General features: G+C 33.2%; 1 non-coding gene across 1 annotated transcript; it reads left to right on the top strand.

The window, feature by feature from the left end:
* The first annotated feature begins 8,599 nt into the window (after nt 1–8,599).
* Nucleotides 8,600–8,671, top strand: TRNAT-AGU (transfer RNA threonine (anticodon AGU)). The gene has a single exon. It is a non-coding gene; the product is annotated as a tRNA-Thr (tRNA).
* Nucleotides 8,672–10,713: the final 2,042 nt, after the last annotated feature.

Raw genomic sequence — 10,713 nt, 5'->3', positions numbered from 1 at the left:
CAAAATACCTAATTTCTCTACAATATGAGTATTCTTATTTTATGTGTGACTACATAATTATAACGGTATACACTAAGCTACTAAGCAATTATAATGGTTTTTTTAAATTAACACAGTCTCAATATTTACCGTCAGATGGTTGCTGTATGGAGTCCAGGAAGACATATTCTGATGGCTTGACGATGACCCATTGACATAACTCTTTTATAATATCCGATAGTTTGGCAGCCGTGTTATTTTTTGAAATCAAAGCATTGAAGCCCATTGTAAGAAATCATGGTTGTCACAGGGAAGTTTTTTTTCACGATTTGAAGACTTTCTGAACAAAGTATAAAGATCATATTATTTCCGCTACTACAAAATAGCAATAATTTTTTTCGGGACATTTTTGTCCTGGAACATTTAACTCTTTGATAGGATTGTCAAAATAATTCGTATATTTTAAGATTAAATAATGCACTTTTAGTTTGCTGTTGTCCTTTTTGAATTCATAGAAAGTACTTTAATTTTTTTAAATTTAAGCATACACACACACGTACATAAAAGTCTTATATATATATATATATATATATATATATATATATATATAAAAGTCTTTTTTGGTTCCTTTTTCTTCACTTTCCAAGTTATTTGTAGTGGAAGTTTTTAGAGTTAGATCTAATCTCACGCTTTTCCTTTTTTCCACTGCAACTTCAAGATGTAATAGGAGAATCTTTATGATGTGCAATTTTAAAGTCCTGTAGGGTACAAAAGTAGACCATAAAAGTCCTTGATTCAATCCCGAGGTATCTTAGCCCTCCAGGATATCACCCTCTTGGTGAAACCAGGAGCACGATGTCGGAGTCTTAGTGATCTCTTTCTCCTCTTTTCCCTTTTCCTTATCTATTACTTTTACAGTTTTTCCTCCTTTGTTGTTTTCCTTTTCGGAGTTTGGGCTCAAAGTGAGGTGATATTACATGGCTTTGTTTCTAGTTTCTCGTGGTGAGAAAACCGCCTGTGCGTTTGCCATTCGTGGAGACTCATAAGGCTGGAAATGAGCGTCTTGGTAACTGAGGTACTTTCCCCTACACACTGCTTCGGCCTCTGCATCAGACTGAAACGAGAGGTAGTTAGCTGTCCCTGCTAGTGTCATTCGGCTAGTCGCAAGTCCTTAGTGCCAGTCGCTTAGGGATAAGCTTTCGGGAAAGTTGGCTGTGAGGCTTCAGATTGCATATGGACCCCGGTGAGGTGGCTGCAAGTTACGAGGCTTGGGTTTTTGGGCCGAAGCCCTATCCTAGACTACGCTAATATGCAAAACATAATGTAATGTAGGCGAATGTAATGTAATGAACTCACTTTAGACGAAGTAAAATTTTTGAGATGCGCATTAGCAATGGTGTTTTTTAGTAATCGCAGAATGCGTATGAAAAATGTAGGAATCCTTTAAGCCTGACGATGCTCAAATGGATGAATGCAGTAGAATACGAATTAGAGCAACGCGATCACGTGAGAAGCAAAGAAACATTCCTAACATTAGATGGCGGCAATTACGCAGATATTCCAAATAACAGGGGTGCAAGAAAGGTACTATCAATTCCTGGAACCATAAAGACGCTCAGACTACCTATCAGCCCGCCTTAACTTCAAAGTTGAGTAACACAAACTCTGGGGAAGATTTAAAAGAAATGCGTTTAATTACTCGTCAACCTGATGGTTATATAAAATAGCAATAAGAGAAAAGACCATCTCTGCTGCTTGTGAAAAATTAGAACAAATGCTAAAGTGAAATTTAAATGGTAAATACAAGCAAAGCGAACCTATTAAACTTTGGCTGAGACCTTTATTCTGTCCCGAAGCAATAACGGCTAGCAAAATTAAAGTCGATTTATGTAATTCATTTGCAGAGAGAAGTAACAGTGATGGTCAGCGATAATTGCCAAAGGCTGTCTCTGGAACTCAAGAAATCTGCGTTTAAATGCATTCACTAATTTGAAGCCTGGTGGTACATGCAAAAAGCTGAAGTGAAAGTACTCACAAAACAAAAAGATCAACATAAAGTTTTACAGCTCGATACCACGGAAACAGCCATGAATAAATTTTGTAAACATAGTTTTGGTTTGCAAGTATTCTTATAAAAATTTTGAATCCAGTTTTCACCTACTTATGATACCTGAAGTTTTGATGTACGCACTAGTTAATTTGTGATTCACCCGGACAAGGTTATAGTATAAATTATAGTGTATGAAGTACAGTCTCTTTTAAGTCATGACTTAAGTAACGGAATTCATAACTATTAGTGTGAACTGTACATAACTAAACTTGCGCTTGAATAATATCTGTAGTACAGCAGATTAGGAATTACTCTTTGCACAGCTCCACATCATGTGCATCTTTCTACTGTTTTTTCATTCTTTGCCTCTTCCCTTCAGTAGCATCTCTTTCTAATTTTTAAAATTATTTAGCATTCTGCATACTATAAAATGATCTGTACATATCATCCACTAGGATGGCATCTCAATTCTGTACTTCTTGCAGAAGAGGGATCATCTCGCGGCCGGCGTTAAAATATCAAAAATCTTTATGATGGCATTTGAATATAAATTTAAAACAAAGGATAATTATTAAAGTATTTTTCCCCTTTTTTTGTATTTCATACCATTTGGTCATACTTATCATCTCCTAGAAGATATTTTATTTGTTATAAATTCAGTTTTACAATCCATAGCATTCTTGAGCAAAGTATTAATCCCAAATATACTAGTCGCAAATCACAACAACATTTTCGAGAAAATTCTTGCAGTTTGGATCGTTTGCCTACTTTGCAGATTTCGTTGCTGCTGATGAAGGGGGATCTTGGACCTTTTTTACTCTCGAAATCGATAGAGTTTTTAACTAAATCCACGCGAAACATAAGGTTGTTGCTTTGCTAATTTTATGTAGAAATAATAGCTGAAGCAAAATACTGTCGTGCTCTTTTCCTGTTATTTTATACTGATTTGATTTTGATTTTCAGGAGAGACTGAACATGTCTCGAAATGAAATTAGGACTGACAGATTAATTAAAAGCCGTAACTTATTTATTAGAATAAAAATGAAACTTTGCACTAAATAAATTAAATACATGATATGATTATTAATATGTTTATGATATTAATCTATTTAATTATTGACTTTACTTTTGTGATCTCTTTATGCTGAGTATAAGGGCTTTTAAAGTTCTTTTTTCTTTCTGAATTAGTCAACGCTTTTTATTTGTCCTCGTTGAAAACTTAATGTATTAAATTAAGAATAGTAATTAAAATATCGGAGAAAAATTCAAAATTTTGCGAAGTTTAATTCTTCGTAATTCGAGCACACCTTTGTAAGTATTACTAGTTATTTCCTAGTTTTGCTTCATTTGAAGTCAAGTAATTAGTAACATATGTAGCTCGTATAAAATTTCGCATTATGATTCGTAGGTAAGTTGCAAAAGTGCTGTTTTTGACTGTAGATAAAACTGTTGTCCCCCCCCAAAAAAAAAATGTCAGAAACAGGACTAAGATGGAGATCAATTTACGCATCAGGGAAATAAGTTGTTTTCTTGTGCGATTGAGTGAGATGAATGCAAATAACTAGGTGGCAAAAATAACATCCTTCGGTAATGATACCTTTCATTTTGTTGACTTCTAGAACTGATGAGTATGCTCAGATTCTCAAAATGATAAAAGAAACCTGAACTGTAACGTCAGTACATTTTCCCCCTTTTGTGGTAATACAACCTAGTTTACTGATTGTGGTGTTAAGATGAAATCACTGTTTCCATCACATCATTTCGTATTTCTCAAACAGCTGAGAAATGATCAGAAATAATATATCCCTACTTATATTGAGAATCTGTTGTTTTTGGATCGTAAAAAAAATATATGTCGAGATTAAAATATGCCGATTTGGGTAAGTGAATGCAAAACAGGATTCTTAAAGAAAGAAGTTCTACAATGTTATGGTCTTGGATGTGCAAAATAGAAGACGTTGTTTTACTCTGGGTGTAGAAATTTAGATATGTTTCGAAATTAAGACCAGAAAACAAAAGGTCATTTATTATTTTTTCCTAAGCCATGATATGCAGATCTTTTCTTTATACCTAAAATGCAACAGAACATCTGTTTATAATAGAAGTTTTATTTAAGACAATAAGAGTGAAATTAACAGTCAAAGTTAACAGAAAGTTTAAAGTCACTTTTATACTAAGATCTCCCTGGTATTTGTAACTGACAGATTGATAATGCTTGTTTCTCTTTGTAATAATATGAAAAGTTTGGGTTTCGTTTAATTTGTATTCTGTGAGAAATTTTGTAATCTATTACAAAGCTGAGAGCAGTGCAGCGTTTTATTCAAGAACTATAATGGCTTTAATATAAAACTGGGAGACGAAATCTTGATCTATAAATAAAATTTTCTAAAACTGAATTTTTTAAATGAATATTAAATAATCAGTTTTTATATCTTGTAAAAATTCGAAGCATTATTCCCAGTTTAATAAGGCTCTCAAGCCCATTTACATCAGAAAACGTTATAGATAAAGCTAAACCCTTATATTTCGACATAACATTTTAATCAGAATACAGTATACTTTATTTTGGGGGAAAGTAATATTATGTTTTCGAATGTGTTGTTTATTAGTAGTTAGTATTTTTACTTCTCTTTGCTAGTAGTTGAAATCCGTACATTTTTTTATATATTTATTATGTCTTTGAATATGTGCAAAAAATGTAGGAGCCTTAATATAAAATATTCTGTAGTAGAGTTTTGAAGTGGCTTTTAATAGCGTAGAACTGTAAAGAATTATGATGTTTGAATCTGTAACTTTATTTATTCACTTGCATTTAATTACGCATTTTGATAAGTAAGATAAGCGGGAGAAAAACTTTGTTGAGTAAGAAAGACCGTATATATAAAGGTCATAAATCTTTGAATGTAATCTTAAGCTAAGATATACAGAAATAATTTCAATTTATCCATTACTCTCTTATTTCTTGAAGTATATTTCGGTTTAATCTCAGAACGAGAGGCTTGTCTTTTAGTTTATTTATCTGAAAAGTTTATAACTGGCGAACTATATCATAAATATATTCAGTTTGGATAACTTATATGTAAATTAGGAGGATTTAATTTTTTTTCCCTTTTAAGTAAGACTTGTGATAGCTTTAAAAAATAAAAACGAATATGTTAAATTGATGATAAATTGATATCATCGTTAATTTGCCGATAAATTTTAACACAATAGTGCCGGATGCATTTTGTGGAGAACCTGCACCTCTTTCGAATTGCATTAATCAACGAAAACATTCCGAATACATTCCAATGATTCAAGAGAACGAAATCCGTTGAAAGGGAAAAGTGACGAATAAAGAAAAGCAAAATTATGAAAATTCATCGATTTTATTATTATTTAAAAAAGTTTGATTCTCATTCTTTTAATACTGAATTAAAACGTGTTATATTTTGGCAGTACCTAGCAATGTGCCAGACGCTTTGGAAATAATCAAACATAAAGTTTTATTAAAAGAGGATCACGAGTGACTTCTCTCAACATTTCCTTAATCCCTTTATCCGCGTTGCTTGGCGTTCGTAAGCCAGTGTTTGCGAGGTAAGTTTATCATACTTTATGAAGAAGAATGACAGCTTGAGAAAGTAGGAACAATAAATAAATACATGGCTTGAGGAAAATTCAAATTCTATGAATAAAATTAGAAATAAAGCAAGATTTCCCGAGAATAGCTCTATTATATGCATCTGCCAAATATTTCCTCCTTTCTTCCTGAGGAAAAAAAATAAACTATCGTAAATAATGCTTTCACTCAGAAATAAAATGAATAAATAATGATAGGCTTAGGTAACGTATTAAATAAAGACATTTTTTTTAAACTTTTATGTACCAATTTAGATTTTCCAATGGTCATAAAACATTACTATATTAAAAAAAGCTTTTGCTGCTAGTAATTATCATAAAAAGAAGTAGGACATCTTTAAATTTATAATGAAATTATCATACAAAATGTATTATTGTAAGGAAGGCAGCATGCGATGTATTTTCAGTTTTTTGCGACTTAGAATGTTCAGTTCAAGAACCGATGAATGGTTTTCTTGACGGTCCAGCAGTTAGCGGAAGATGAATGCGAACTCTAGGCTGCGGGCCCGAAACCCGCATAATGTTTGTGTGGGTCCGCCCCCTGTTCTCGATGACTAATATCGGTCTGTTCTTTGTGGCGCATGCTGTGCAAGCCTCTTGACAATGAAATGGCTAAATGGCTGATGGGACTGGCTATCAAATATATTTGAGAAGAAAGTGACTGATCAATGCAGTTGGGGGGGGGGGGAAGAAGCCTAAAGAATCCACATCAAATTCTGCCAAGCATAGCTGCTTTGCTGATCACAAGAGTAAGAGAATGGATTACGTCGATCTTTTAGTTCTCTTTTTAATCTGTATACATCAGTCATTTTTTTAATGCATATTCTAGAGACATCTTGGTTTAAGTGTTAATGATTCAGAAGGTAAATTTGTAATCGTAGCAGAGGATGGAATTAATTGAACAATATGCTTAAAATAGCATCCAACTTATGCCAAATTCTTTAAAGGAAACATTATTTATCAATTTGTTGCCTGGGAAGTTTATTTCGCTAATATCATCAAATATGCACGTTTATTTAAAATCATATTTTTCTGAAAAAACATTCTACTTCTTAAATCTGTGGAAAACTCTTGCTTACTAAACTAGAAACAGGTAGTAGTGAATTGCGTCCATTTTTGTTTGTTTGTTGGATTGTTTGTTCATTTATATGTTCATATTACTGAGTATCAAGAACCGACTTTCCAGAGCATTAATGTTTTTTTAATTGATAATGCTTGTTTCTATATTTTAGCATTATGTTATAAGTATTAAGAAAAAAATAGTTTGGGTTCATTTAATTACAGTAAAGCCTCGAGGGCTATTTGTCTAAGGGAAGGGGTGCCTTCGTGGAGGACTTTCTAAGAAGAACAAATAGAAGATGGTAATACGTAAATACGGATGAGAATTTAGATTTAGTCATAAAATACTCTTAAGCTGCATTTGACTATTTCTGATAAAGAAAACTATGCCTGTGAGAGAAGCAGCCATTTTAAATTTCACTTCTTTTTTTCCTCAGTCCATATACCCTTTTTCCTTTTTTAACGTATATTAATCATTAATATACGTTAATAATCATTAATATTAATGATTAATATACGTTAATGATTATAATTAATTTCAGTTAATTATAATCATTAACGTATATTAATGAATTAAGTTTCGAAATTCTTCTTAAATTTCTACTAAAATGAGGGGATGGGATCTCACCTGTTAACTCAGTCAAAGAATGAATGCGTTAAAACCATTTAAGTACGTAATCCCTTAACATTTGTTGCTTTTCACGTGTACTTGGGACTTACTTTGTTTGACACCATTTTTAGAGTTTTAAATGTGTTCTGTCATTTTTATTTTTTAAGCTTGCACTATCAGTGGTGAATTTAGATTACAGTCACCCATAACAGAAACACTTTAAACTGTAACGAAAGCTTTCACGGCGAATTGAAACGAAGAAAAACGTTTGATAATTAATACGGATTATGATTCTTCTCCCAAGAAATTTCATTACGCATATTAATGTTTGAAACAACTAGAAGAAAGCACCTCTCTCGACAGCTGTGCTAAGGGCAGCGTGATTCCACCGAAATGGCTTCGGCCCAAAAACTACCTTAGAAATTGGGTCAGCATCAGAATATCCGGAACTAATTTCAGAAAAACTTCCGAAGTAACTCCTGTATCAAAATATATGTCATCCCTGCCTAATATAGGTCAACTCAATGACAGTCGCTGCGGATCTGTCCATTAGCGCATGGGGCGTCACATCAGTTCTAGCGGAGCGTTGCACTGCAGATCTCGCAAAGAATATTCACAAGGATCATTAGTCTCCTCTAAAAAGTACAGCAATGTGTTGATTACCTTTCAGACAACGTTATATCTGTCTTAATTTGGAGTATATTATTTTGGTGCAGATGTATTTTATCATAATTTATTAGTCAATTAAGAAAATTTCCAATTAAATTGATTCAGTTTACTAAAAGGCACAGATTTTCCTAAAAAAAACCTAGAATATACCTTATAATAATATAATAACCTAGAATAACGTTAATAATATTAAGGTTAAGCGATAGTTTTAATATAAAATATCATATTCAAGAACTGAGTGGAAGGATAAGTAACAGTTATTATTTCATTCATCTTTTTCACTGGTGCCCGAAAGTTGACTATCTTTTACAGCGAATCATTTAAATTAAACTGACGGTTTTGTTATAAGGGAAAGATTTTTTCTAAGGGCATCTAACTCGTATATGCAGTAAAACACAAAAATGAGACTCATTGACGCCGCTTTGCGGTCCAGTACAGATTTAAAGTTGCACATTCAACGTCCCTCTTCGGTTTGAAATGTGTATCATTTCTTAAAGCAAGATAAATGTAATTGTTTAGCCTTTCTTTTAAAACTTTATAAGGTATTTTCTCCTTCCTTCCTGCATGCCTTCGTGGAGTAACGGTATAAGGTATTTCTCCCGCTTCCCTAGCGTGCCTTCGTGGTGTAACGGTAGCACGCTGGATCAGTATTCCAGAGGTCCGTGGTTCGATTCCCGGCGAAGGCGGTTGCATATTTTTCATCTTTTCTGCTTCCAATTAACCTAATGTCTCTACAAGTGGCGCCCGAACTAAAAGGGTTGTGGATGATGATTCTCCGCAACCAGGATTTGGTGACTAGGTCCCCTAAAACCCTAGTCGCCCTTTAAAAAGGGGAGTATATAAGGTATTTCTCCCACTTCCCTAGCGTGCCTTCGTGGTGTAACAGTAGCACGCTGGGCCGGTATTCCAGAGGTCCGTGGTTCGATTCCCGGCGAAGGCGGTTGCATATTTTTCATGTTTTCTGCTTCCAGTTAACCTAATGACTCTACAACAGTAGCACACTCGACGCATATTCGAGAGGACCAGCTTCGATTCCCGGCCAGGGCATTGCTCATTTTTCATGTTTTCTGCATCAAAAAAATCCTAGTGACTATAGAGTGGAGCCCGAACTAAAAGGCGTTGGATGATGATTTTTCGCCACCAGGATTTGGCGAATGGGTCCCCTAATCCCCTTTAAAAGGGGGATGTATATAAGGTATTTTCTCCCTTCTTTCTGCATGCCTTCGTGGTGTAACGGTAGCACACTCGGCGCATGTTCGAGAGATCCAGGTTCGAGTCCCAGTGAGGGCACTGCTCATTTTTCATGTCTCTTAATTCAAAAATCCTAATGATTCTACAGCTTTATTTCTTTATTTTGCGAATGCATTTATTTTTACTTAACTTTTTTATTTTTATTTATAGTTCAAGTTTTCGAGAAACAAAACTTAACAGTAAAAACAATGATCTTTTTGTCTTCTTAAAAAAGTGTGTAATTTTCAGATAATGAAATGTTACGCAGCCTTCAATACGAGTTTTAGCTTAAAATTTTACGTGCATTTTTAATGATTTTGAAGTATTACATAAAGATACATTGATTTTACTCATTTACTGCAGGCTGAGAATCTTTAACCAGTCTAATAAATTCTGAGCTTAATTTCATAGATGTTATTTATTTAATTTGTAAAAGTGATTAGAAAAATATCAGAAAAGATTTTGAAATTACGAAAAATATTAAAATAAGGAAGTAAACGCAGATAAACAGCAAAGAGAAATACCACATAAATATTTGGCACACATAAACATGGATAAAAGCAGATTTTAACACTTCAAATTATAAACAACTTTGTTAAGTCATCTCTGAATATTTGAAGTAAAGTATTAAACATCCTATATTGTGTTTTGCTTTAATAAATTATATTATTTATCAAAAACTACGTGAACAGACTGAATGGCGGTTATTATAATTTCTTATGAAATAGCATTTTCTGTTATTTACAGATTTTTTACAGAAGTGAAATAAAGAAGGTCTGTTTTACAAAGCAATTAAAGATCAATAGCAAAAAGTATACTTTTCCAAGTAATTACTTTGCGCCGCCACGCTTCTAGACTTCATGGTTTAGTGCTCAAATATCATTTGTTCTGCAAGAGGAGTAATGATGATCCACTTCTCCCTGCGAAACCTAATTTCTATTTCTTGCTAAGTTTTTTGCTTTTTACAATTTACGACTACGTGTGTAGTTTGCAAATTTCGATAAAAATTCTAAGTTAAATTTTGTCCTACATTTTACGGAGTATAAGCTACGATCCATTTAAAAAAAAAAAAGGCACACGAAACTGTACAATAAACTATTTTGGATTCCATATAAATAGAAATCTAGTTTTTAAATATTCTTTCAATGATCTTAAAATGCTTTACTTACATGTTTTGTTATCAGAACGCAATAGTCAATATGCTATTAGAACTTTGTTCTTACTGTTTTTATTAAACTTTGTTGCCTTTCATTTATAAATACTGTAAAAGCAAAGTATTAAAGCCGTTACAAAATTGTCTAAATGAATTAAAATGTGCGGTCAAAGGCGAAATAATTTTGACATGATATATGTACAAGCGTATGCAGCACGGCACTTAGTTCAGCGACATGGGAAGTACGAGATATATCGGAACGACATAATCTTCATCATCATTTTCATCCTCTACACTCGATATTAGGACTTTTTCATACTACGAAATTTCTGACTCCCATATTAA

Source organism: Stegodyphus dumicola, chromosome X1, assembly GCF_044657685.1.
Source record: "Stegodyphus dumicola isolate Sdum_Otavi_A_Nest chromosome X1, ASM4465768v1".
NCBI classification, from domain to species: domain Eukaryota; kingdom Metazoa; phylum Arthropoda; class Arachnida; order Araneae; family Eresidae; genus Stegodyphus; species Stegodyphus dumicola.
Note: the sequence above shows the minus strand (reverse complement) of the source record. Positions and strands in the feature narration are given on the sequence as shown.